General features: G+C 50.3%; 1 protein-coding gene across 10 annotated transcripts in view; it reads left to right on the top strand.

Annotated features, from left to right (window-relative positions):
- The first annotated feature begins 11,551 nt into the window (after positions 1 to 11,551).
- The window catches only part of LOC144476619 (ELAV-like protein 1), a 38,646-nt gene continuing 25,613 nt past the window's right edge, over positions 11,552 to 24,584 (top strand). For 8 of the 10 annotated variants that reach the window (XM_078193749.1, XM_078193747.1, XM_078193745.1 and 5 more), the window contains exon 1: positions 11,552 to 13,313. The gene's annotated coding sequence lies outside the window, so the exon portion shown is untranslated. Of the gene's footprint in view, positions 13,314 to 22,921; positions 23,135 to 23,157; positions 24,122 to 24,584 lie in introns of those variants that run through there. The other 2 variants (XM_078193741.1, XM_078193740.1) reach the window with 2 other exon arrangements.

Raw genomic sequence — 24,584 nt, 5'->3', positions numbered from 1 at the left:
CAACGGGACAAGAACCACTCACCCCTTTCGGGGAGGGTTTCAACCGGGCGAACGTGTGCTGCTCTGTTGCGATTACGTTTCGGAGGTTGCCGTGTCCCGTGTAAAGAGATTCTCGGAAAATTCTCAGACAAATGGGATTCGAAGGGGATCGGTTCGGGAACAGCAATTAAAGGCAGAACAAAGAGACCGGTTAGGAGAGACGGGCACAGTCTCGAAGAGTCTCTGTCGCGAAGAGGACTATAAAGAGCCAGGAGCGACAATAATGCGCCGCATTAAATTCGTGCTGAATCGTAGACGGTTATCGGCCTACCCGAGAAGACACTGATGCGATAACTTCGGTCGTTAGGGTAAAGGATGAGAGAGATAACTCCGCAAAGAAGACGCAATGATTTCACTGCCGAGATGCTGTCGCATAAAGTTCTGATCGTTGAAACAATTTCAAGATAACGTCGCATCGATTTAAAATTACTGTAATTACCAAGGGGGCAGGAAACAGAAGTCTGTGCAATTTCTGCATCTTACAATTAATCGAGACAATTTTTATTTTGCATAAAAATCTGCAGTCGATCGAACGCTGAGGCTTGGTTCCCAATTTCAAATTGCATGATTTCCGTTGAAAACACACAAATGGTTGTTGTCCCGAAACGAAGAATTTGCAAAATGCTCGCAGTAAAATGGAAAACCGTGGAACGGCAGCGTAAAGCTGGGCTGGACGGATGCCAGAATTGTTGCTCGACACGAGAAGTATCGAGCGACCGGAACGACGCCTTCGTACGACACACAGGACGAATCAACGAATTTGGATTTCCATCGACTTCTCGACGAAATCAGAGCATCGAATAAAGTCGCCAACGGAAGCGCCCCGCTTGCCGTGCGAAACCGAGCAGCGAACTCGATGGCTTTCGACAACGCGAACTACGGTGGACGAATTAACGGGGGGTTCGACGAGTATCGTACGGAATCGCCGATTAACCTAATAGATTTATTAGGCTGTCGTGCGAAGCGTCGTTTCACCGGGTGCAACCGAAATACCACCGGCGAGGGCGAATTGGACTTAAATAACGATCGGGCGACGGGAGAACGTTGATCTTGGCGGAAATTAGGTGGTTCGTGGGAGGTTGCACGAGAGCCGCGGAGGTGTAACGAAGAACGATTTCGGCGAGCGATTCGCAGGAATTCACGGCGATATGTCGTGCTGGCCGGAGCGGACCACCACCCTGAGAACCACCTTGGGCCAAATGTCAGGGTGTGCAGAGCGCGCGATCTCGGTTCTGCGCGCGTTGATCCTCGCGTGACTCGTCGATCGACTTGACGGATCACTGGAGATCCATCGGAAACGACGTCGAGATACACTCGGTCCTCCGTGTGTCTGTGCACGTGTGGACGCGCAGGTGTGGATACGCGCGGGATACGTGTAGGTCGGTGGTAATGCGCGCGAACACGCCGGTGGTACGTGTTAACCTGCTCGCGTTCCAGTCACGAAGACCAGCCCGTCCTACCCCCCTCCGGGCTTTCCGAAGCTTGTTACGAACTCTCAAAGACGGATCGCGGGCATGTACGTACCAGTCTCCTCGGCGTCGGACATATCGAGAGCGGGACACGTAGGACCGACCTGTCCCGAACTGGTCCACAACTAGTGCCGCGACTTGGCGGACCACCGGTGACACCGGGCCGGCCGGCACTTCCGCCCTCCGTTTCCTTGGCATTGTTGAATCGATAACGCCTCGAGCACCTACGACCCCGCGACCCCACGACCGTTTCTTCTTTTCCACGATTTCGACTAACCGTGTCTCACCGGGTTCGTTGCACCCTCCGCCGCGGGGGGAGCCGCCATTCCTCCGGTCCTCGCCGGGCTTCCAGGCTTTTTCGGTCCGCGAATCCGGACCGAAGCTGGCGAGCCGAAATTGATTTTGCGTTTTCCAATTCGACGATTCGGGATAGCCGTTTCTCCGACTAATAGGATTTTTATTTATTTCATTTCAAGCGCATTTTATACGAGATTGAGAACGTTGCCTTGGTTTTGGTCTGTTTCTCGGCATAATTAATTTTACATTTATGGAATAAGAATTATTCGATTTTCGTATTCTTTTATTTCATTTTTATTTCTCATTTTTGTACCGAGTCAGTCTCTTTACATATCGAAATACCATAAAATATCCTAGTATAATAGAACATAGAACACAGTGGCACAGAATGACAGAAAATGCGATAGCGAAAAATAAGGCAAGATAAAGTAAACTACAATACAAAGAAATACGATAAAATCGGCAATTATTACATCAGGCTTAAAAGTACGATAAAATAATACTATAAAGCAAGACATTTGGCTCTCTGTGCCATGGACCGAATAGAAAAACGAGCCGATTATCCCGGTCCCTTCTCCGAGAAGCAATTACCCTTGCTCGTAAAATTGCTAAAAGCCGAATCGTGTCACCGTCGAATTGGTAATCCGGTAGCGCCTAGGTCGAAATCCATTAACCGAGTCGAAGAGAGAGAGCGAGAGAGAGAGAGAAGGTCGGCTCTCTCAAATATTAGCTCGCAGGAAGTTTGCTCGTTGAACGCGCTCCCGATTCGGTTACCCCGGTTTCCTCCGAGTCGCTTCGTAACGGTAACAGTTTTTTTTTCCTCTCTCTCGGTCGAGATCGGTTATATATTCTAGCTGCTTGTATCGTTCGATCGGCGAGGGTGCCTCGATGATTCCCGGGGCCGCAAAACTGCTAACGAGGCCGGCGTGCGTTTAATACGCGGGAACGGAGAGAGAGCGAGAGAGAGCGAGAGAGAGAGAGAGCATCCGGGGAGCCGCCTAATCCGCGCGCATAACAACCGGTCGATTATCAGGGTGCAGAATTGTCTGTCGGTGTGGGCCGCGGGTGTACGCGTACCCCGTAGAGAGGGCTGGTTCACGTGTGCAGCCTCGTTCCCCGGGTCCACGCGACGTTCCGTGCAACATGCGAAACGAGCTTAAGTCATGCATATCTATCTTTGGCCAGGCTCCGCTCCAGGCTCGAGCTGTGCTTCGAAGAGCGCAGCCGCGGAAGGGATGGAACCGCGGAGGGCCGAGGACAGACCCTACCTACCTTACCGCCCTCCTTACCAACGACCACCGCCTAACCGTGTTAACGCGTTACTTGCGTTAATTGCGTTCATCGCGTTCATCGCGTCGATCAGGGATCTCGCGTTCTATGGATCACTGAAACACAGTCGGTGACAGAATTAATTGGGTCTAGATTTTGTTTAAGTATCAAACACATCGGTTTACTACATAATACCTAAAATATTGTTCTTCAAAAATTTGTTATTCGAATACATTTCAGATCGGCTCTATAGCATACATAATGTCGCACAAATGTCTATTCGAAGGGTAAACGAGAAACAAGATTCCAAAGGTTTCGGGATACTAACGATAGAGGGATGACGTTACAGGGCGTAGTTTGCGCCCTCCGGGTAGCCGGCTTTCGAGGCCGAAGTTGTAGATTCTTCCTAGAGTTCTAGTATTTCTGTTTAGATAGGAAGACGTCTTCACTGTCCGTATCGCCTCCGGAAGAGCCGCATAAAGCGTTCCGATACGATTAAACATTTGTACAGCTTCCGAAACGGAACTGTCCAGTCTTCGATTCGAGCATCCGTTGCAATTAGACCCGTATTGATTTTACTATCGTCATTAGTCTAGTATCATCATTAGTTTATTAACGAGCCTTCTGTGGTTTACGTAAATTAACAGTAGCAGTAGTAGTACTACAGCGATATATAGAATTAATGAAATGGATTTGAATTAAATTAAAATTAATAATGCACATAATGAAACAAATCTTCCCAACAATAGTTACTCTATACTCGGCTAACGATAAATAATATTAATGGAAGTCTGTACTAAAATATTTATCTAATTAAAAATGTAAGTGCAACTATTTTCGTCAACATAAAATCCTGTTATATTTTCATTCGCATCGACGCGTCTTTCTATTTCCATTGACAAATTATTAGGTCGTGGAAAATTCTTCGGCTCAAGAGTTGTGATTTTTGTCTCGTACGCTCGTATAAACGGCGCGGCGTGCGCAGGGGCGGTTCCGTCCGCGAATCCATCCCCCCCCCCCCACCCGCACGCGGAGTTCGCGCGTTGGAATAGTTCCGCGTCCCGTCGCGAAAAGTTTCGACGTTCGAGAGGAAAGCAAGTTTCGCGGCTAGCGGTGTGTTTGCTCGCTGCCAGCGAATGTCCTCCGCTTCTCCGGGCTTTGGCTGGTACTTCCTGGTGAACCCTTCGCTTCCGTCGCGCCCTCTGCGCCCCCTTCGTCGGCCTGTTCGCAGTCGCGCTGCTAGAGGAAGCGAGAAGCAGAGAGCGAGAAAGAGAGAGAGAGAGAGAGAGAGAGAGAGAGAGAGAGAAAGAGAAAGACAGAGCGACAGAGTGAAAGAGAGCGCGCGAGAGAGAGAAAGAGAGAGAGAGAGAGAGAGACTGTCGAGCCGGTCGAGAGAGTGAATGACTGGGAGAGAAGGCGAGAGATCGATATTCGAAACCCCTGTGCCGTTGGGCACCGAGCTCCTCTCGCCATGCCGCGCCATGCAGCCCCATGCCGCCCCTGTACTGCCCCACGCCCAATGGCGTAGGAAGAGGGGGCAATTGGGCTAGGTGTGCTCTCTGTTCCCAGGATACTCGACGAAACGGAAGTTCGGGATAAAGAGGAGGAGTGTTATAAATTGCCCGAGACGTTATTCCGGATTTACGAGGCATCCCTCTCCCTCCACCCTGTCTCCTCTCCCCCCCCCTGGTCGGACCGTCTGGCTGTCTTTTTATCGTTGAAATTTTGATCGGTCCCAGATTACAACGCGTACGCGCAGAATACGTTCCATCTGGCCACTCGGGCTTTATATATTTTTGTCACAGAGAATTGTTCTATGAAAACGTGGAAAAAATTCAAAAAATTAATTTAATTTAAATGCGAGCTTACTCTGTGCGTAAAATTACCAGTATACTTTACGAGGAAAAAGTAGGAAAAAATTAACAATACCGGACAACAAAACCGATACTGAAGGTTTTTTCGTCAAAACGATAGGACACTAATTTGTTAATACACGATCGTTCAGGTTGCGAAGATACATTTATTTATTACGAGTTCTTTGTTCTATATACCGCGCTGCTACGGCAGATATTACAATAAATCTTGTTCCAAATTTCAGAAAATTCTCCATTTAAAAAATCGAAAAAATAAGAAATGATAACACAGTGGCGTTTAGTCAACAATATCGTGGAATACGTCGCTAAAGAGTCGCGGACAATGAAAAGTGGAACAGCCTCGTGCATCGCTGCGCGTCGGTCGAAAATTTTGCCATCCGACATTTCGGAGTCTGCGACGGCTCCCGGTTTTCGGTGTTTACGCCCTTGCTTCAGTCTGTCCTCGTATGCACGCTGTTTACCATTAGATTATCATCCCCACATTTTTCCCCGTCTCGTCCCTACTCCCCTCGTCTCGCACGGAGAGAGCCGGGCAGCTCATTTTCCGGCACGGCTTTCTCGTACGCTCCGGGACTCGTGGTGGTGTGCCCCGCAAAATGCAAATGCGAGAGCGCGGTGCGCGCAGCGCATGGCGCACGGACGGAACCGGGAGAGAGAGAGAGGGAGAGACCTGTGCGCGGCCGAGCCAATTATTTCGCCCGGCCGATGATCGATTCGCGCTCGTAATTCTGGGGGGCTGAGTCATTAGCGGGGCCGTGTCCCGACGCGTGGCGTTCGTTATGATTCGTTGCATCGGTAATAACGTGGACACGATGCTCACGTGGTCACGGCCTGTGGCGCTCTCTCTCTCTCTCTCTCTTTCTCGCGCTGGCCCTGGTCCTATCGATCGAGGCACGCCGTAGTCGATTCCCGTTGATAAGATACGCACCGGCGTCTCTAACGCCCTCGAAAATAGTACAAGAAATTCCAACGAGACACACTCGCGCCGGCGAAGTCTCGCCAAAATCGATACGACGACGGCTTTCGCTCACTCGTCTTAGACCCGTTTCACACGGGGCTGTGGTGACGCGCGTGCGATGGCTGCCAACCGTTCGCGTAATCCGATGTAAGCGTTTAGACTACCGTAATTATAACTCGTTGTAAATTGTTGTTCAACAATTTGCGAAATATATTCGATTGTCGAATATCGTCGGTGAATGTTTAGCACCGCGATACTTGATCTCGCGTTGAACGCTGCACCCAACGACGGATTTAGATATTCCTAGGCTGACATATTTATGCCGACCCGTAATTAAAAGGGAAGACGAGAGTAAGCGGGTGTTCGTGAGCAATTAAAATACTAGATTTGACATGCCTACGAAAACGTTTTCATCTTCTCGAACCTCGTATAGAATGAATTAAAATAAAACTGTTAGCACTATCCACGACTAATAATTCATAATTGTATACAATCTCGGTTCCTCCATTTTTATGAAGACATATATTATTTGTTACATTTTCTCGCGTTGTATTAAGGTGTCGACCACCACCGAATAATTTGTCCAGTTGAAATGCAGTATTTTACCGCGTATAGGGAAACGAAAAGCAGCGAAATTTTGCTGAAAAACCGGGCACCCTTAAAAACTGCCACTCTAAGCTGTAGCCTATTTAGCCTGTGCCTAAATCTGCCTCCGGCTGTATCGCACACACGCGTATCCTCGTGTGACAAGCCTCGGAACGTTTCTTAGCTCGTTGCGAACAACGTCGGAATTTGACGTTTTGCAATGATACGTTTGCGATCGTCGTGGAATTCGAAAATTCGAAATAGCCGTCCTTTTCGTCCGATATCCTCGGCAATATCCGCCGACGGAATTTTATTGAATATCCGATGAACGATTCCATTGAGCGCGTGTGTCACCTTCGGTCCTTCCATTGTCCGATTAACCGATCCCCGAGGCACGTGGATCCATTTACGGAGCACGTGCCCTCTCTCAAGACTCCGGCCGTAGGGGTAGCCGTAGCTGCACGTTCGCCAGAGAGCCGCAGGATGAATGCACGTAAACTACACCAGGTAGACCTGGCCGGGGCCCCGCGCCTCCCCGTTTCACGGCTCCCGGAGCCTTTTAATATTTTATGTCCACAACAGTCGTAAAAAAGAAACCCTCCTCCGTTTCGCCTTTCCCGCCCCTCTCGATCCGCGCGACCCCTCCTCGGCGCGCCGGGGTTGGGAAGGTGGGGAAGCGAAGGTAAGACAGGCGGGAAAAGTGAGAAAGTCAAAACGATTAGCCGGCGTGGAACCGAACAATAGAGGATTTTTGGACGCGGCGCGCGGGCTTAACTTTCCGGAAAATTCCCTGAATATACCGTGCCCGCCCGTTCTCGTGGATGGGTCGGAGGGGAGGGGGTTGAAACGGAGGGGCTCGTGCCGCAGCAGCGGTGGTCCGGGGATACGTTTTCTGCGGCTTCAATTATTTCAGCGTCGTTTCAAGGTTTAAGTCCACAAAGGGTGTCCATTTTCTATCGTCACATTCAAATCTTGCGGCTGTGAAATTTGTTTCACTAGATTACCTTGTATTATTTTTATTACGATCGACACTCGACAGGCAGAAATATTGCGGTGAACGAGAATGAAAAGTTATTCGATCTTTGAATTTGCAATGGAAATCATAATTAAAAGAATTCAAGAAAGCGCTTTACCAGCGAATGAATCATCGCGGAGTTGACTTTCCAATGAAATTGTATAAAATTAATTTACACACGGTAATAAAATTATTCAAATTGAATACCGTCGGTCACCAGCGATCATCGCGTGCTAATCACTTTAATTGCAATAATCCGAATTTCATGGTACCGCACTCGCAAATACTATGTTCGCTCTCAAAGTAATCCGCAGGATTAAACATTTCGAATTTCGGCATTTCAACGGGGGCGCTTATTTCGGCGAAAATAAAATTTCGTAGAGAATACGAGAGTCTGAAAATCGAGTTCGGGCCATAAATTACCGTTTCACCGGACCACCGTGCGCCGGGGAGTATGTGGTAAAGGCACGGGGAAAATTTGGCCGCATTCGCACGGTCGAAAACCCTTGTGCAAGGAGGGGCGCAAAGGCGGACGGGAGGGGGGGTGGTGGTTGGTCGGAAGGGAGGAGGTCACCCCTTGGGACGAGTTTCCATTTTCAGCGTGGCGCCTGCGTCCTCGAGCTCTACGCTCTCCCTGCCAGCCCGATCCTCGGCCCACCCCCTTCGAACCCCTCGCCCCGGCAAGTCCTTTTTCGCTCCTCTTTGCACCACCTCTTTGCCCGTCGGTGCCGTGCCTTTCTCGCCGCGCGAGCCTGAATTTCCCCTTTCGCAGCCTCGAGCCACGAGCCACGCGCACGCGCCCACTCCCCCGCGTCTGCTCATTTTTTCTCTTTCTGTCCATCCCCCCTCTCTCTCTCTCTCGCACTCGTTCTCGCAAATGTTCTGTCTCCCTCTCGCAAAGGTACTGTCTTGCTCTTGCATAGGTCCTCTCTTGCTCTTGCATACGTTCTCTTTTGCTCTCGCATACGTTCTCTCTTGTTCTCGCACACGCGTTCTCTCTCTCCTTTTCTCTCGCTCCCTCGATCGTACCCTCGAATCGAACCCCCTCGGCCGTGCGCGTCCGCGACCAGCAGAACCACTCCGCAGCCACGGGGAACAGTCGAATATATTTTTACGTTGGATTTATCGTTCCACGGCTTAACGAGGCCTCGTACCACGCCGACCGTGTTTTTACACTCCCCCTCCTCCCCTCCCCCGGACGAGATTCATACGCGAGCCCCTCATTAAGTTTTTACGTTGGCGCACTGTAACTTTTTACCCCGCGCGGACAATTATTGCCCTTTTTTCTTCGCGCTCGTAACCCCCGCGTGGCCGGTCGAGACGCGTAAACAGGTTCCCGAGCGATGCCAGAGAAATTCTGGAAGGAATCGTAGAGTCGATGCTGGGTAATAATTTCAACCCCCTTGGAACCGGGTGTCGCCGGCGCGGCGACGCTGTATAATTCGTGTCAAAGCGCCATCTTTTTTTCGTTGTCATCCTCCTTTTCTTGACAGAGCAAGGCAATCGTGTACAAATGAAAACGCGAGCCCTTTTGTTTATTAACTTGGCGAGGGCCGGGCAAAATTGACTGTGAATGTAACAGAGTAAAATTTAGAGGACTGTGTTTTACTATGATTTTTTGGAAGAGGTTTCGAAAAGATTTTTAAGTATGTTTCAATGATTTATTTAAGGATTTAAAGTATTTTTAAATTCTGCTTGCACTTTAAGACACTGTAGATTAATATAAAATTAGTGCAAAAGGACGTTCTTTTTATTTATTGAAAAGGTCTTCTAAGAAGCAAAGATTATTCTAAAAAAAAAATCAAAAGCCTATATCGATTGGTTCATCGCTAACATTGATGAATGGTTCGCAAGAGATCGATTCAGATAAAAAGACGAGATCTTGATGGCCAGGACTAGTAACACCGGTAACACTAGTAAGAGTCGTGAGCAGCGTAGCCGGCAACGAACTTGTTAATCTTTCGGTTCGCTGATCCGCCACCTGTGCGCCGGCCGCGTCCCCATGGTTCGCTGGACTTCATGGTCGCGTTTCGCAACCCTTGCGTCGTTGTTCTCCGCGAGCGACCCTTCGATCGGCGGCGTTCCGCATGGTCCAAAGAGCGACCGAAGAAAGCCGCCATTCTTCGCGAACCCTTCGCCTCCGCGCGATTCAGAATCACCCTCTCCGATGCCCCCGTGTCTCCCATTCGAGGCCCCCTTTCGATCATCGCCGGTATCCTGGGATTCTTGGCGATCCACCCGAGAGAGCCTCCCGGCTCTCTCCCGGCTCCTCGGCTCGAGTGCTCCGGGGGGGTTGCAAAACTTTTCCGAAACACCCCCCGACGCTCTCCTTCCGTTCAATACCTCGCGGTTATCGATTAACCGATAGCTGGAGCACAGCTAACGAGCCTCCGGAAACTACGACTAGAACCGTCCAAGTTCTGTCTCTCTCTCTCTATCTCTCTGTTCCTTCTCGAGGACCTCTCGACATTTTTAGCCAGGCTCCTTCTCGTTGCAATCAACAGTCTGCTCTCTTCGCCGAATTTTCACGACCGGCGAGACTCGACGAAATCCGTTTGCGCCTTTTTGTGGCGGCGCCGGTTCATACGGGACCACCGATTCCACCCATCCTCAGAGAAATTGTTCCAACATCTCCGACCATCCGCGCGAAAAAGCTTGCAATTAATAAAATCATTTTTTTCACTACGTGAGCAATAAATCAGTGAAATTACATTAAATTTTGTAACGCTGTGAAATATGTAAAAAATACGATTTTTTTTTATTGTACTTGTGCGACGATGTGTGAAAACTCTCTCTTCTTATTTCTTCTTCCGTGACAAAGGGTTTCTTTTAACCGTACACACGAGTAATGAAATGAATAAAACATTCCAGCTTTGTTTAACCCCTTGCACTGTGATTCTTTTCATGCTGTATCAATTAGCAACTATTTGTTCTTAATACTTTCTTAAATAGGACTACACAATTCTTATTTCTTGTATTGTCTTTATTTACTTTTGTTTCTTTACTTTGATAACAGAAGACTCAAATTTGGTTTAGATTTCAAATAAATTAATAATATTCATATTTAGTAGATCACGAGGCTGACTCGTTGTTATACTCGTTGCAAGGGGTTAAAAAGATAAAAGACACGATTAGGTAAGACATTTTAGCACTAAGCCTACCACCACTGGTCGAATAACCCGTTAGTTGCTTTTGGATAGGATTGTCCAAGCCTCGCCGCTCGTTATTATAATTTCACCCGATTGTTATTCCATCCAAATCCGGGAATTCGTAACGGTGACCAGAAAGAACCGGTCGCGACCGATGGAACCCTGTGCGGAGTGCACCGTCCGCGGGTCCGCGATCCTAGGGGTCACGACCCATGGGGTTGTGAACCCTGGACCCAGCTCCAGGAATCCGCGCGATCGCCGGCGAGTCAACGTCACGATTTTCGGGTCGCATTTCCCGCGTCCCGCGCGTCTGCGCTTCCGCACCGCCGTGACTTTTTCCTCGTCCCTCTCTTCCCCCTCCATCACTAACGCGTATCCGTCGGCGCGGATTTCTCCCCCGGACTCCCCTGGCGACCCTGCGAACTCCGGTCAACCCTGGCATCCGGAAGACGCAGTCATTGCCTTCGGGCCTCGGTTTCGGCGCTTGCGTGGACTCTACGCGGACCCCGACGCGCGCGACTTTTCCACCGACATTTTTTCCCTCTCAGCTGGTGGTGCTCTCTCGCCCCTCTACGACAAAAGCCGCTCGCGACCGATCGCCGACGATCCGGGGTGCGGGCATACATATATGTATAGAGAAAGAGAGAGTCGTCGTGTTGGTTCCGCGCTCGCAGAACGCCTGCGCGAATCCTCGCGGCTCGTTGGCCGTCTCTTTTCGCCTCGTCTCTGTCCCCCTGGTTCCACGCTCGCGTACACCGGTCTCTGTTCAACCCCGCGCGCGACACCCCCGCAATTCCGCCGCCCCTTCTCGGCCGAGCAACGGCAGCGCCGGGGGTGGCCGGAGGGTGCAGCGATTGGCGGCAGCGCCTCGACCCGTCAGTTTAGTTACCGCACCACATAAAAGCATTGCGTTGTAGACTCCGTTATATCCGCAACATTCTTACTATTTGCTTCTGTATATATATACATATATATACACATATATATATATACGTCTCTCTTCATTTACGACAACCTTTTGAATTCGACCAAATCAAAGAAAAAAAAGAAAACAAAACTGAGTTCGTCGTTCTCGTTCGTACAGCATAGTCTATCAAGATACAACTTGTTCGCCGTCCTCACCGATCTCCGTAATCTACACCGATATCTTGTCTAAACCGATATCATACTTTTGCTTTTCTCCTGTCCACACGTGCCTGTTTCGAGCCGGAAGGAACGTCGGGACCGCCGTGTGAACGTCGACGCCGCGTACCGTAAACGCGCTCCAACACCCGTCGCGACCCGTTTAACTCTGTAAAACCTGTAAACCTGCTCTGTAAAACACGTGAACCTCTCTAACACAACTGTAAAATTCCGTAACGCCTCTATAAACGTCTGTAATATCTGTAAAATCTGTAAAAATCGATGCGACTTGTAAAATCCGGTAAAAAAATCGCCGGACGTGGATTCGTCGTAACCGTGTGTATGTGCGGGCGTGCAAGTCGACGACGTTGTTACACGCCGATGAAACGACTCGCGTGTTGAAGACCACGTCGCGAGGGAACGCGGCACCGTGATCGATCGGTCGACGGACGACAAACCCGGAGAGCTCTCTTCCACGTGCGTCCTCGTTCGGGGAGCTTATGATTTCTCGTTCACAATCCCTCTGGACCACCCTTCCTCGATTCTCCCCGCGTCCCGCTCGACCGGTCCACTCACCGACTGCTAACCAAAACCGCGTATAAAATCGCGGCTTAAACGCTCGTGGCGAATGTCGCGCGAGAATCGCCTAACGAACGAAGACTGAAGAGGAAGGGGAGAGAGGAGGAGGAGGAGGAGGAACGTGTACGCGGTGGTTGCCCGCCGGTCGGTGTTCTCTCTCTCGGTGCCCGCGATCAGTGAACGAAATCCGACAGCGAATCGTCGTCGACTTCGTCCTCTGGAAGATCCTTAAGAGAAGAGGCACCCTGCGGAAAGAAACTAGCAAGAGGTAGAGGGAGGATCGCGCGCGCTCCAGAGAGAGAGAGAGAGAGAGAGAGAGAGAGAGAGAGGCAGAACGAGAAAGAGAGAAAGAGAGAGCTTAGTGTCGACCGGTGGGAGCGAGAGAGACGCGCCGCGGAGGGTGTGTTCCGCGATTTTCCTTCGGCACCCCGTGCACCGGGGACGTCGAGGAATCAAAGTGTTCCGCGTGCGAACGGATCCCCGAATCGCGTTCGGTCTCACCCGCGATCGCCGTGGATTCCTGATCGCGTAAATCGCGATCGTCGCACGGAGAAAAAAAAAATCAAAGGACACATTGTGCATCGCGAAGGGAAAAGAGTCCCGAGACGCGCGAACGCTCGAATACACGTCGTCGATCAGCGGGCGCGCGTGAAGATCGTTTAAATAATTGAAAAGGGAAACACGCACACGTGGTCGTCGACGGAGGCTTGAAAAGATTGGACGGACCCGGGAGAAGAACGAAAACTCTTAAACGCTTGGTCGCGCGGTAGATTAAACATACTAAATCCGGTGATCGTTGACCGGGGTATAAAATAATAAAAATAACATCGAGCGAACGTCAGTAACCAAAAAAGAAAAAAAAAAGAAAAAAAATAACGAGAAAGATATAGCCGGTGTTCGTTTCGTTCTACGGCCAGATATCGGCATCCTCCAACCACTGATTTTCATCGTTAACCGGTATGTTCATTTGTTTCTTTACTTTCGTTGCTTCTGTGAATCTTCTGACACGTTCTTTAAACTTTATGATTATTCGTTCTTATTCTTGTTCTCTATTGTTCTCTATTATTGTTGTTATTGATTACCGTTATATGATTGCAAGCGTTTTATTATTACATTATCGATCTTGTCTCTCTCTCTGTGTATAAACCATATTTCTCGATCTATGTGTTTTTTGGTGGGCGCGCGCAATCAGTCCGCCGATCATTAAATGTAACACGTTCGCATCCCCCTTTTAACCACCCCTCACCCCCCTACCAGAGCCGACAGCCGACAGCCGGCAACCGGCAGCCGGCAGCCGGCATCCGGGGGATTCTCGATACAGGACCATTCCGGAGGATCCTCCCGGTGGCCCGCGGCCGCCATCATGCTCTCCCGATTCCCGTTTCGCGCGACCCGACGCATCGTGACGTACGCGATCCATCCCACGGAGACGTTGCTTTCGGCTCCTGGCGGGCCAACCCTCGTATCACCGCTGAACGTCTTCCAGCGTAACCGAAAGCTGCATGTCCTTGGTTGCCGATTTGGTTACCATGCTTTTCGATCGCGTTTCAATCGAAGCAGGGCTCGATACATTTCAAACGATTCTTATGAAATTAATTTACGCGATGCACACGCGATCGATGACGATTCGAAACCGAAGGAATCGTCTCTGTCACGGTTCGTGAAAAAATTCGCAGCGACGTGCGGTGACGACGATATATACGACGACGATGACGTTGACGACGGCGACGCCGACGGACATTTTCTACGGCGCAGTATCGCGACCCAGAGAGAAGTTTGGGTTAGGTTTGGGCGTGGCAGCCGAAAGCAACGCCGGCCACGAGATCCCGCGGCCATACTCTCGCGAGCTTCCCCCCTTTCAGTTCGAACCCCCTTTACGGCTTTTCGAGCGAAGCGAGGCGGCTTTTTTGCAGCCGGTGGAAATCGTGTCGGTGTCGACAAAAAACCGGCAGAAAGAAAAAGAAAAAGAAAGACAGACATTATAGAACACGGTGATAGAGAGAGAGAGAAACGGGCGATAAAGTTCGGTAAGAAGAGAGAGCGAGAGAGAGAGAGAGAGCACACGATGAGAATGATGACGATTACGATGACGAGGGACGCCGTTGATCTCGAGGGGTCAAGCAGATCCAGGATGCAGCGACCGACACTGCGGGTCCTCGTCGAGGACAAGCAGGAAGTCTCGAGAGGGCCGCTTCCGTTCGCGAGATGACGATGGCCTCGATCACAATGGTGCGTGAGAGGGACAAAGGGGTGTTAGATAGTTGACGGCGCGGTGAACGTGTTCACGGAGAGAACGCGAAAGAGACACCGCGAGAAGAGGAGCGCGCGAGAGAGAGAGAGAGAGCATCGTCTCGTCTCGGTATCGCTTCCTTCCCTATATTACGTTTCTAACGATTTTCGTTCGAGTAGAAAGAGGGTCGCGCGCGCGTGCGATTTCCACGGCTTAACCGGGATACCGAATCCGTCGCGACAAAAATTCACGAAATCCTCGAAATTTTCGAAACGTTGGGTCCCGGGCCTGACAGCTGTAGCCACTTCGCGGGACAAGAACAATCGTTTGCCGGGGAGACAATAGAGCGGGGGCGGGATTCTCTAAGGAGGGAAACAAACTGCACTCGTGGCGAGGAGAGGGTTGGAAAGGGAGAGAGAGAGAAAGAGAGAGAGAGAGAGAGGCTGGTCCAGCTCGCTGGCCATCCCTACGAAAATTCCCGGCCTGGCCGCTGGAAATATCAAAGATTGACCGAGGGTTGCACGCTCGGTAGGAGGATGATAGGCCGGCGGGGAGGGCAGAGGGGGGAGGGGGGGATTGTGCGACCGAGAACGAGTGAGTGGGAGAGAGAGAGGGAGCTTTCTCCCTCTGGAATGAAAGAGACCGGGTCTAGCTGGCAGGGGAGGCTCGTATTGATCGTTCCTGGGTCCATGTGACGCGCCTGCGTTTCGCCGTGGGGTAAAATCGTAGCGAGGGTAAACTACGAGCGGGAGGGTGGCAGAAAGAGAGAGCCGGAGGGTGCGAGAGGGTGAGAGAGAGAGAGAGAGACAGAGGGCGAAAGAGTGAGACCGCGCTACCGCCGGGGTTCATATACCCCCGGGGCAACTGCAACGTTCCGCCGTTCCACCGTTCCACCGACCAATCAATGGAGCTTCTCTACCTTTCTCTGCCTCCCCACGTTTCTCTCTCTCTCTCTCTCTCTCTCTCTTGCTCTCGCTCCAGAGGCTTCTCTCTCGCCCGCTACATCCGTCATCCTTTTTCTCTCGATCTTCCTGCGTTTCGCCGCTCCTCGTCCGTCCTAATACGATTGCATCGCATACACGGTCACGCGTCCCCCTTCGAGACACGTATTAACATCCTGTCTCTCTCTCTTTCTCTCTCTCTCTTGCCTTTGTCCTTGTCTCCTCTCGCCAGGAACCGCACCGGCGATTCATCGAAACCTCGTTCGAGCTCTAGAGAATGATCCTTCCTAACGGGGATCATCCCAGATGCAGCCGATAGCGATCGCTCGCTGGAGTATCTTTATCGCAGTAATTTTGTAGCGACTGGACGAGGTTCAAAGCACAAATGTTCCGTTTAATTTATTTCGTATGTGTACGGGTGAACGTCATTTTTACGATGGGGGTGAATGACATAGAATTAATAAATTAAATAATCGATAGACTACGGACTTCAATTATGCTATTAATAATACTGTCAGGGTACTTTCAACTCTTTAAAATTGTTAGCAGAAGCAATGCAATTTTTATTTTGCATAAAGATTTATAGTTTTCTTGATGAGAATTGAGGGCTGCCATTCCAGTGTAAAGGGTTAAATCTGCAAATATGCCTATACTATCGCTATTCTAGTTAACGAATAGATACATCTTGTGAAAACATTCTCTGCAGGTATTTTAATTGTTTCGGCAAAGCGAATTCCGCAATAGCAATCGTTTCGGGCCATTGACGTTCTCAAAGTTGAATAAACGATCGCTCTTCCCTCCACTGGTTTCTCTTCCCGGCACCGTGTTCGTTTTCGCGAACGAATTGGGCCGGTTTGCACGATACACAGGAATTCGTCGATTCGACGGTTCGCGCCGCGTGTGCGAAGCCGAAGAGCTCCTCCTATCGATTGCCAGCTTTCGTTTCGAGGTTTCGTTTCTACTTTCTCGTTGGCGTCGGCCGATTCGGGTTTCATCGAAATTCCGCCCTCCGTTCATTTTTCTTCGACGGTCGCTCGCGCGGAGACGTCCGACGATCCAATAATAGTTGGTCATCTAATTTTTATCGGCCCGGCGGCGTCGGCGGCGGTATCGTCACGATTTTAATGACATGCCGTAGCTGCCACGAAAATATTCGGCCGTTCATATCGCGGAGCTCGAAGTCGTTTTTCGTTAACCCCTTCGACGGAAAGGACGAGCGATGCGCGCAAGAATTTTCTGCGTAGTTAAATGTTTATAAACTATAGAATATTTTTCTGACTGTTAAAGAGAAAATTATTATGATATTTGAGAGCAGCCTCGTGACATTTCTGTGGATATTTATGCGATGTACGAATTATTTGCAGCTGTCGCATGGAATAAAAATTAGGTAGCAAGTTCATTCCTCCCTTAATCGTCGAAATAGATTGAAATTAATACATTGATTATTCAAAGTGTAATTTTTATACTATTTTAAATTTTACCATAAATGCATCAAATCGGTCCAGTTACAACGAATTACAATAAATGGTACTAAGAACGAAATTAACTAGTCTGTATATTTTATCTGCAATTTCAATTGCGTCGAAGATTGACGAGAAATTCCAGCGTGTTTCGACGGGAGTTGGCGATCATCGCCGCCGGTGTTACCATTGTTTATACCTTACATAATCACTCTTCGTGGACTTCGCGAGTCGTAGGGTTTCCTACGGCGATACGATCATTGCCTCGCGCGAGAGGCGATCGCACCCAAAGCCGCGGACACCCCCGATTGGGAACCCGGGCACGACGACGACGACGGTGCTTGTACGCCGTCGACGACGACGACGATCGATCGATCCAGCCTTAATTAGCGTGGCGATTACCGGACCGGTCTCGATCGATCGATTCTCGGGAGAAACTCGCCGCGTTTCGCCGCGTTACGCGCGACAGCGCAGATGCGTTCGGATCCACCCTTCGCACCCTACTTCCACGCCGCCGTCGATATTCGGGCAACCCCGTCGTCCACGGCGCTCGACGAGATTCAACAAAATTCAGCAAAAAGAAAGGCAACAAAATTCAACAAAAAAAATGCAACAAAATTTCTACAACCCGATCGCGGTGTTTTCGAAGTCCTCCCGAGGATTGCGAGCCTCGTCGACGTAGACGAGACGGCGGCGCGATCAATATCGAGTAGACGCGGTAGCAACCGGATGTTGCTCGCGTTCCCGCCGCGCGTCGGGGATTCGAAGTTTGGTTGGGTTTGTAACGGGCGCGAAGGTATCGACGAGGCTCGGGGCCGGGGGTTCAGCGACCCTGGAAAAACAGCGACGAGCAGAATTATTGCCCCCGGTGGTGCGGATAGGGCCTTGGCGTGGCGACGAAACGGTGCACGGGCGCGCGCTCGTCGGTCGGGTCGGATCGATGGACGGAGGTGGGGCCTTTCCCCCGAAAACGAGCGTGGCTTCGACAGCTGGATCATGACTAAACGAGAAAGAGGGTACCGGGGCGCGGCGCGGACGATTGTCAAATCGCGTCGCCTTGCCACGGGGGAAAATGATTCATGATCAATAAACGCCACCTTTTTCTTTCGATCGCCCGACGTGTCGCGGCCAAATCCCGTTTAGCGGAACCGGCCGCGGCCGCCATTCGTCGTCGGGTGTCTCGAGACTGTTTAAAGGCAGATGGAGGGCAACGCCGTCGGACACCTCGGTCGTTGTCGGCACGACGTGGAATCAGTTTTTCGATGCCGACGCAAGCACCGTCGACTCGATTGGTCAGAGGGATCGCAAACGGGACCCTAACGGCCTGACCACTTCCTGTTCGCGGCGCCGCTTTCGAAGCTGCGGACATAATGGCCGGTCGCATATGCGTCTGCAAACGCGGCCACGGTATTTTTTTTTTCCAGCACACCGTTACGCATCTGTTACGAGTCCCGTGCCCCAATGCGTCCTCCCTTCGTGCGACCAGACAATGTCGTTCGCGACGTTGTTGGGTCCGGTCATGTTCGCCGCACGCGACGACCCACAGGCCGCCCCGGTCAAAAATATAAAATGCAAATGTTCTCACACGCTACGGTGTCGGGATCCTCCGACATCATTGTGTGCCCGTTGAAAAGAATTTATAGAAAATAATCGAGCATTTTGCAGATGACACTGAACCACTTTCAGCTTCGAATTACCATAGAAATGTTCTGAGATTGAAATCATTTATAACATATTATTCGCTATATTATAAGGAACTGAAACGTTCTCGTGCTTCGATTTGAACAGTTTTTTTTATGCCGTCGTAATAATAAAATTAATATTATACGAGTTGAACTTGCACCGTCTATTACCAACGCATCTTTTAGATCGTCGATGTTCCTCTTTGCGCTGAAATAAATTATTATTAGTACAGGTTACTAATAATTTCTAATTACTAATATAAATAAAGAACAGAAAATTCCCCAGGGAAACAAAATGTCGACCGTAATCAAGGTTCGATGGATCGACGAAGCCGCGATCGCGTTTCCCATAGCGAAAAGTACAAATCGATGGCATTCGGGAACGATTATGCGAACCGTCGACCATTTGCATGCCCGGCGCGGCTCGTCGGGACGAGCACACACACACACACACACACAGCCGTCCGATAGAGAACGCGGGATGCCTCCGCTTTGATAGATCGATGACGTCGCTCGTTTCCAGGGATCCGCGCACCAGTCTGAGACAGGCTTTTCCGTATAGCGCGCACCCGCGTATATTTATAGTGTTTACACGCGGATGTATTTATAATTTCACCGGTGGACAGTTGGTGCACGCAGCGGCGACCAGCGCGGAACGATTACGCTCGCGCGAGTTCAGCAACTCCGTGGAATCCCGGTTGTGTCCCGGTAAACCGTAACTTGCTTTGTTCGAGAAACCCTTTCTTTTTTCGACGAGTCGAAGGGGGGAAGAGGCGCGGCGTCGTTCTCCGTCGGCTTCGCAGATCGCACGGTGACCAACGGGTCAGAGAGCCGACGGAGCTCTTGTCAGTACGGAGGACGAGCAGCAGTGGACTATCGTTGGAAGCTAGAAAGTAGCTTCCGGTCGTCGTAAAGCAGTCGGTGCCTTCCAGTCCCGAGGACTTCCGGTAACGTCGATGTAGACGCGGCGGTTCGAAGACACTGGATAACAGGGTTGGGCATTGTTCCAACACGGGTTTAGATAAATTCTCTGAACACGATTTTCTTCCCGGAATATTTCGAATGCATTTTTCCAGCGAAATTCTATACGAATAATACAGCAAATATATTACATAAAATCTCGCAATAACATATTACCGAAGAAATATCTCTCGCGTATATACTTCGAATAATATTTTATCGAAAAAATATTTTACACCAATAATTATTCGAAAATAATAATTATTCGATAAGACCGTGTTCGAAATATTACACGAATAATCCCGAATCTGTTCGCATAAATTCGTGTTCGAAAGCCGTCTCGATCTTGCCAGACACTATCTGTCATCGTTTAAAAGGTAGCTGTCGTCGGCCGACCCACGTAAGTCGGAAGGGTAGCGAAGTTATCGAGGCCGTTCGAATCGAATTTTCCGAGCGATGATTCATGGAGAGGCGCGTGCTGCGAGTACGCGGCTGCTGCTCTCTCTTCCCTGGTAGCCGCGTGAAACGTTCTCGCGTGGCCCCCGTGGCACCGTGACGCAAGCGAGAAGCCACAGCGGAAACGAATTCCTGAAAACACCGGGTCCACGCGGTTATTGGCACGACCGCCAAGTGTTGCCCCGGCTTCTGTTTCGTCAGCGCCGCATAATTTTGGCCCGCGGTCGTTTTCTCGAGACCGGCCTCTCTCCGATCTCTGGCTCTCGGACGCAGGCCAGGGTAAGGTCAGGGATATGCCGGCTTCTTTTTCGAACGGGCGCTCGTTCGTCGCGGCACTCGCTCGTTCGCGTCTCCGTCGCGTCGCGATTTCCGGTGGGCCAAGACAAAAAAAAAAAAGAGGAAGAGATTATTCCGCAAAGAAAAAGAAGCGGAGGCTTCCGCGCGCACTAGAAATAATTGAATCGAACCACAGCCAGTCCGTAAATAGCGCGGTCGAGTGAACTTCGTTCTCCGGTACGACTTCCATCGATTTCGCTTGCACCTGGGTGCCACCGAGGCACAGGTAGAAGGTGGCGAAGAAGGCGATGAAGGCGAAGAAGGCTCTCGAGGAGTCCCCGAATTCCGACGAACGCGTTCTCGCCCGCGCGCCGGAAGTCGGAGCCAATGAATCGAAGGAGTGCAATCGGAGCGAGATAATCGCGCCGTAGGGCACACAGGTGCGCCGGCTTCTCACCCTTAAGTAGGTTAAGACCTCTTACCCGTTCGCTTAACAATGAAACTCATACAAGTGTCGCGTCGGGGCGGTGTTCGGCGTGTGCGCGCACAAGGGTGGACGGAGCCACGACGTTTTTCCATCGGTTTTCCCAAAGGGATGGCTCCCTGTTCCGAGGTTGATTCGGGGGCTGGTACGGGGGTCCCTCTGGCAAACGGCCACCTTCGAGCCTCGACATGCCTCGACGAGGCCTCGTCGAGCGTAATTCACGGTTTCGAGTTCACTTACGATCCGGCCTCGGCCTCGGCCTCTCGGTCCCGCGAGGGGGGTGAAAGGACTCTTGTATCGACGCGATAGCGTGGCCGGGGGAACGGCGGGGGTCAAAAACCGTGAACGAGCGCGGTGTGGTGGTCATGATCTGACGCGAAACAAGGGGGGGTTTGACGTCGAGCCGAGAGAGGGGCGGCAGCAAAGCTTGGCGCACAGGGGTCCCGGGCACCGACGACGAGCCGCCTCGTTCCTGCATAGCAATATCGGGCAGCCATGTTGCAAACATTTCGAGCGAACAAACCCCTGCAAACATCTCGAGGGTCATCGGGGAACGCTGGAACATCGTCGCTGAGGCGTTCCGCGGAACGAGTCGCTCTCTTGTTCGAAATTTCAACGTCGAGGAATTCCACCGTGTTTACGCGCTCCTACGACGACGAACATCTTTATTCAATTATTTCTCGTTTATTAATTCCACAGCCAAAACGCTTTATTTAATTACAGAATATAGTATATACAATAATCCAATTCGGAAATGCATTGTTGGAAAATTTCGGGGTCTCGGGAAAAAATTCATGTTTCTGCTATAGAAATGATTGTGTCACAGCAATTAAGATTTATTTATCTATTAAAATAGAAAAGGGGAAGCTAGATATGAAATATTATATATATATTTCATTGAATTAAATGATATAACGATTGTTGAGTGGTCGACGAATTATCCAACGTCCGAGATCAAGAAACAAGTATCGCAAATAAAAAACCGGATAAATTCAATAAAAGGTTGCCGGATGGCGAGAGTCGGTGTCGAGTCAGCTTTAAATTTCAAGAGCCGCGGTTGGTTTTCCGATGGCAGCTTGTTTAAATGGAATATCGAGTTCAGCCCATGAACACGGAACCGCAAAGGGTGCACCATGGGCTCGTCCTGTGGGGTCCGTCGAGCCAACTGCCGCGAGTTTCGTTCTGCCATCGTAACAGTTGTCGGTGTACAATTTTCCATGTATTTTCGAAAAAATTATTTTTTACGTATAATATAATCTTCTAAGGGAAAGCTAGACTCGAATAGCACCGAGTACTCGAGGAATTAATTTTGGGCATAATTAATTCTATATCTATTAAATAATAATATTTTGTCTATTTTTTAGCAAAAGAAACTAAACTATTTATTATTAATAATATTATTAATAATATAAATTATTAATTTAACTAAGGTATCGACGAATCTCGACTCGTAGAGCCGCGATCGTCGGAGTTCTGTGGACCGACGCTTCGTCGCCTTCGATTTCACGGCGACTCTTGGCTCGTTCGCAAACTCATTGACGATTCCGCGTTCGAACGCGATGAATTTTGGAACCGGCCGAAATCGTCGGAGATTCAAAAGCGGTATATGGAAGGGGGGGAGAGCGACACAGGGTAAAGGAGCGACGGCGTGGACGTTTGTAAATTCGATCGGTCGATTTCGAAGGGGGGTTTTGCCCCGGTCGCAAAGGCGCAAGAGCGCGCGAGGGGTTTGCGAGGGATGCAAAGGGGTGCCCCCGGTGTTCGATCGCAGTTTATTTAAGAACGCGCACACGTCTCTTATTAGTTCGATCGGCAACCCCCTCGAAGTGCACGCTCGCCCGGCTCTGGTGGGAGTGGGATACACACGTAACACACACACACGCGCGCGCGCGCGCACAGACACAAGAGCGTTCGAGGGGGTTCGTTCTCCCGTTCGGTCGTGCCGAGGGTGAGCGATCGTATCCGAGGTGGTCCGAGCGGCGCCGAGTGTTCCCGGTTGGCGTCGCGAGACGGCGCGATACGCGGCGATTACCGCTCGCGAGCGACCGGTGTGTCCAGTCTCTAGGCAGCCTCCGCCCGTGTCGTATCGTTCTTTCCGTTTCCTTAGTATAGTGTTTAACGCTTTAATTTCTAGTCTGTCGCGTAACCCTTTACCACACAGTCATACACACGTACATACTATATCGTTTCAACGAGTTAAAAAAAAAAATACGTCATATTTCACCGCAAAGAAGACCAGTTTGTTTCAACAACAACACAACGACGACGACGACGACAAAATTCTACACGGTGGTTACAATTTCGAGTTGAACAGAGAGCGAGGGAGAGAGAGAGAGAGAGAGAGAGAGAGAGAGAGTGAGAGAGAGAGAGAGGAGTGAAAAAGAGAGAGAGAGAGGGGGTCGAGAGAAGGATAGATTTATGTGGTCCGATCGAAGCGAGGTGATAGAGGGACCCGTGAATCCGTGGTGGCGAGCATAAATGCCGATTTACGAGCGCCGCTCGCGTCGTACTTTTCTTTCATTGATTTCCCCTTCTGTTCCGGGCGGCGGCGGTGCGAGAGCGTTGATAGCGGTCTGCTCGTAGCACCCAGCAGCCCTATAGCAGCCTCACCGGCCCAAAACAGAGCCCCGACAGAGTCCCGTAACTTGTCAGAGAGACGGTGACGAAACAGAGACAGAATAGTGTCCGACGGGAATGCGAACGAAAGGAGAGGGCCGACTAAACGAGAGAGCAATAATCTAAAGAGCGTAAACGTGAACGGCGCGACTCCGGTGCCTCCTGTGTGCTTGGTTGTGCTCCTGTGCTCTTGTGTGCTTGGTGTGCTCCTGTGCTCTGTGCTCCGGTGCTCTTGTGTTCGGGTTCCTTCGCGTGCCAAGCGAAACGGGAAGCGTACTACCGCGCCAGCCGAAAGAGGGGAGACAAGCGGAACGGGACGAGAGACGGGACGTGGAAACGGACTAGCGTCCACCCGGAGCAGTGGTTTCCTCTCGGGGTTTTCCGTTCTTCTGCTTCGGTTTTCGTTGGTTTCACCTACGTTCCACGGCTTTCTTTTCTTCATTCTCGTTTCGGTCCAAGTCGTTTCTTTCCGTTTCCGTCGTCGAGAATTGATTTCGTTGATCGGGCGCTAACTTTCTCCGTCTCTCTCGAAACCAGTCTTTCTCGCTCTTTCTTATACGGGTGTGTGTATATATATATATATACTGTGCGTGCATCGTGTGCATCGATCGGAGAGTAGACGTGTTGGATCACCGGTGAAGGTGAAGAAAAAGTCGGAAGGTAAGCCAATCCTCTGGCTCCGATGACAATCATTTTTATTAAATCGTTTTCTTTTTTATCGCGCCGGGGGCTGTTCAGGTGGTTTTGCCTGAAGACCGTTTCAACGGGGTTGCGACGCAGAACTTTTTATGCCGAGCTCGATGCCGGCGGTTCGACGATGCGTTTAGGGGGTGGTTCGTCGACGCGGATCGATCTCGATGATTGATTGCAGTTTGTGTACGATTTCTAAGCTGATTTCGCGTCGATTCGATTTAATTGAAAGACAGGGTTCGTCTTTCAATTTTATAAATATCTTTGAAACACTGCGCCGGTTTACTACCGCGTAGACAATTATTTGCGATATCAATTATCTCGATTTAATGACTTTATTATCTTGAGACCGTCGACGTAAGAATTTTCTTTTTTTTCATTGAAATCAACCCTTGTCACTCGATGAATTTCATAGAACGCGATATTTCGCCGT

The sequence above is a fragment of the Augochlora pura genome, chromosome 10, assembly GCF_028453695.1.
Source record: "Augochlora pura isolate Apur16 chromosome 10, APUR_v2.2.1, whole genome shotgun sequence".
NCBI lineage: Eukaryota > Metazoa > Arthropoda > Insecta > Hymenoptera > Halictidae > Augochlora > Augochlora pura.
The sequence above is the reverse complement of the archived record's forward strand: the minus strand, read 5'-3'. Positions and strand labels throughout refer to the sequence as shown.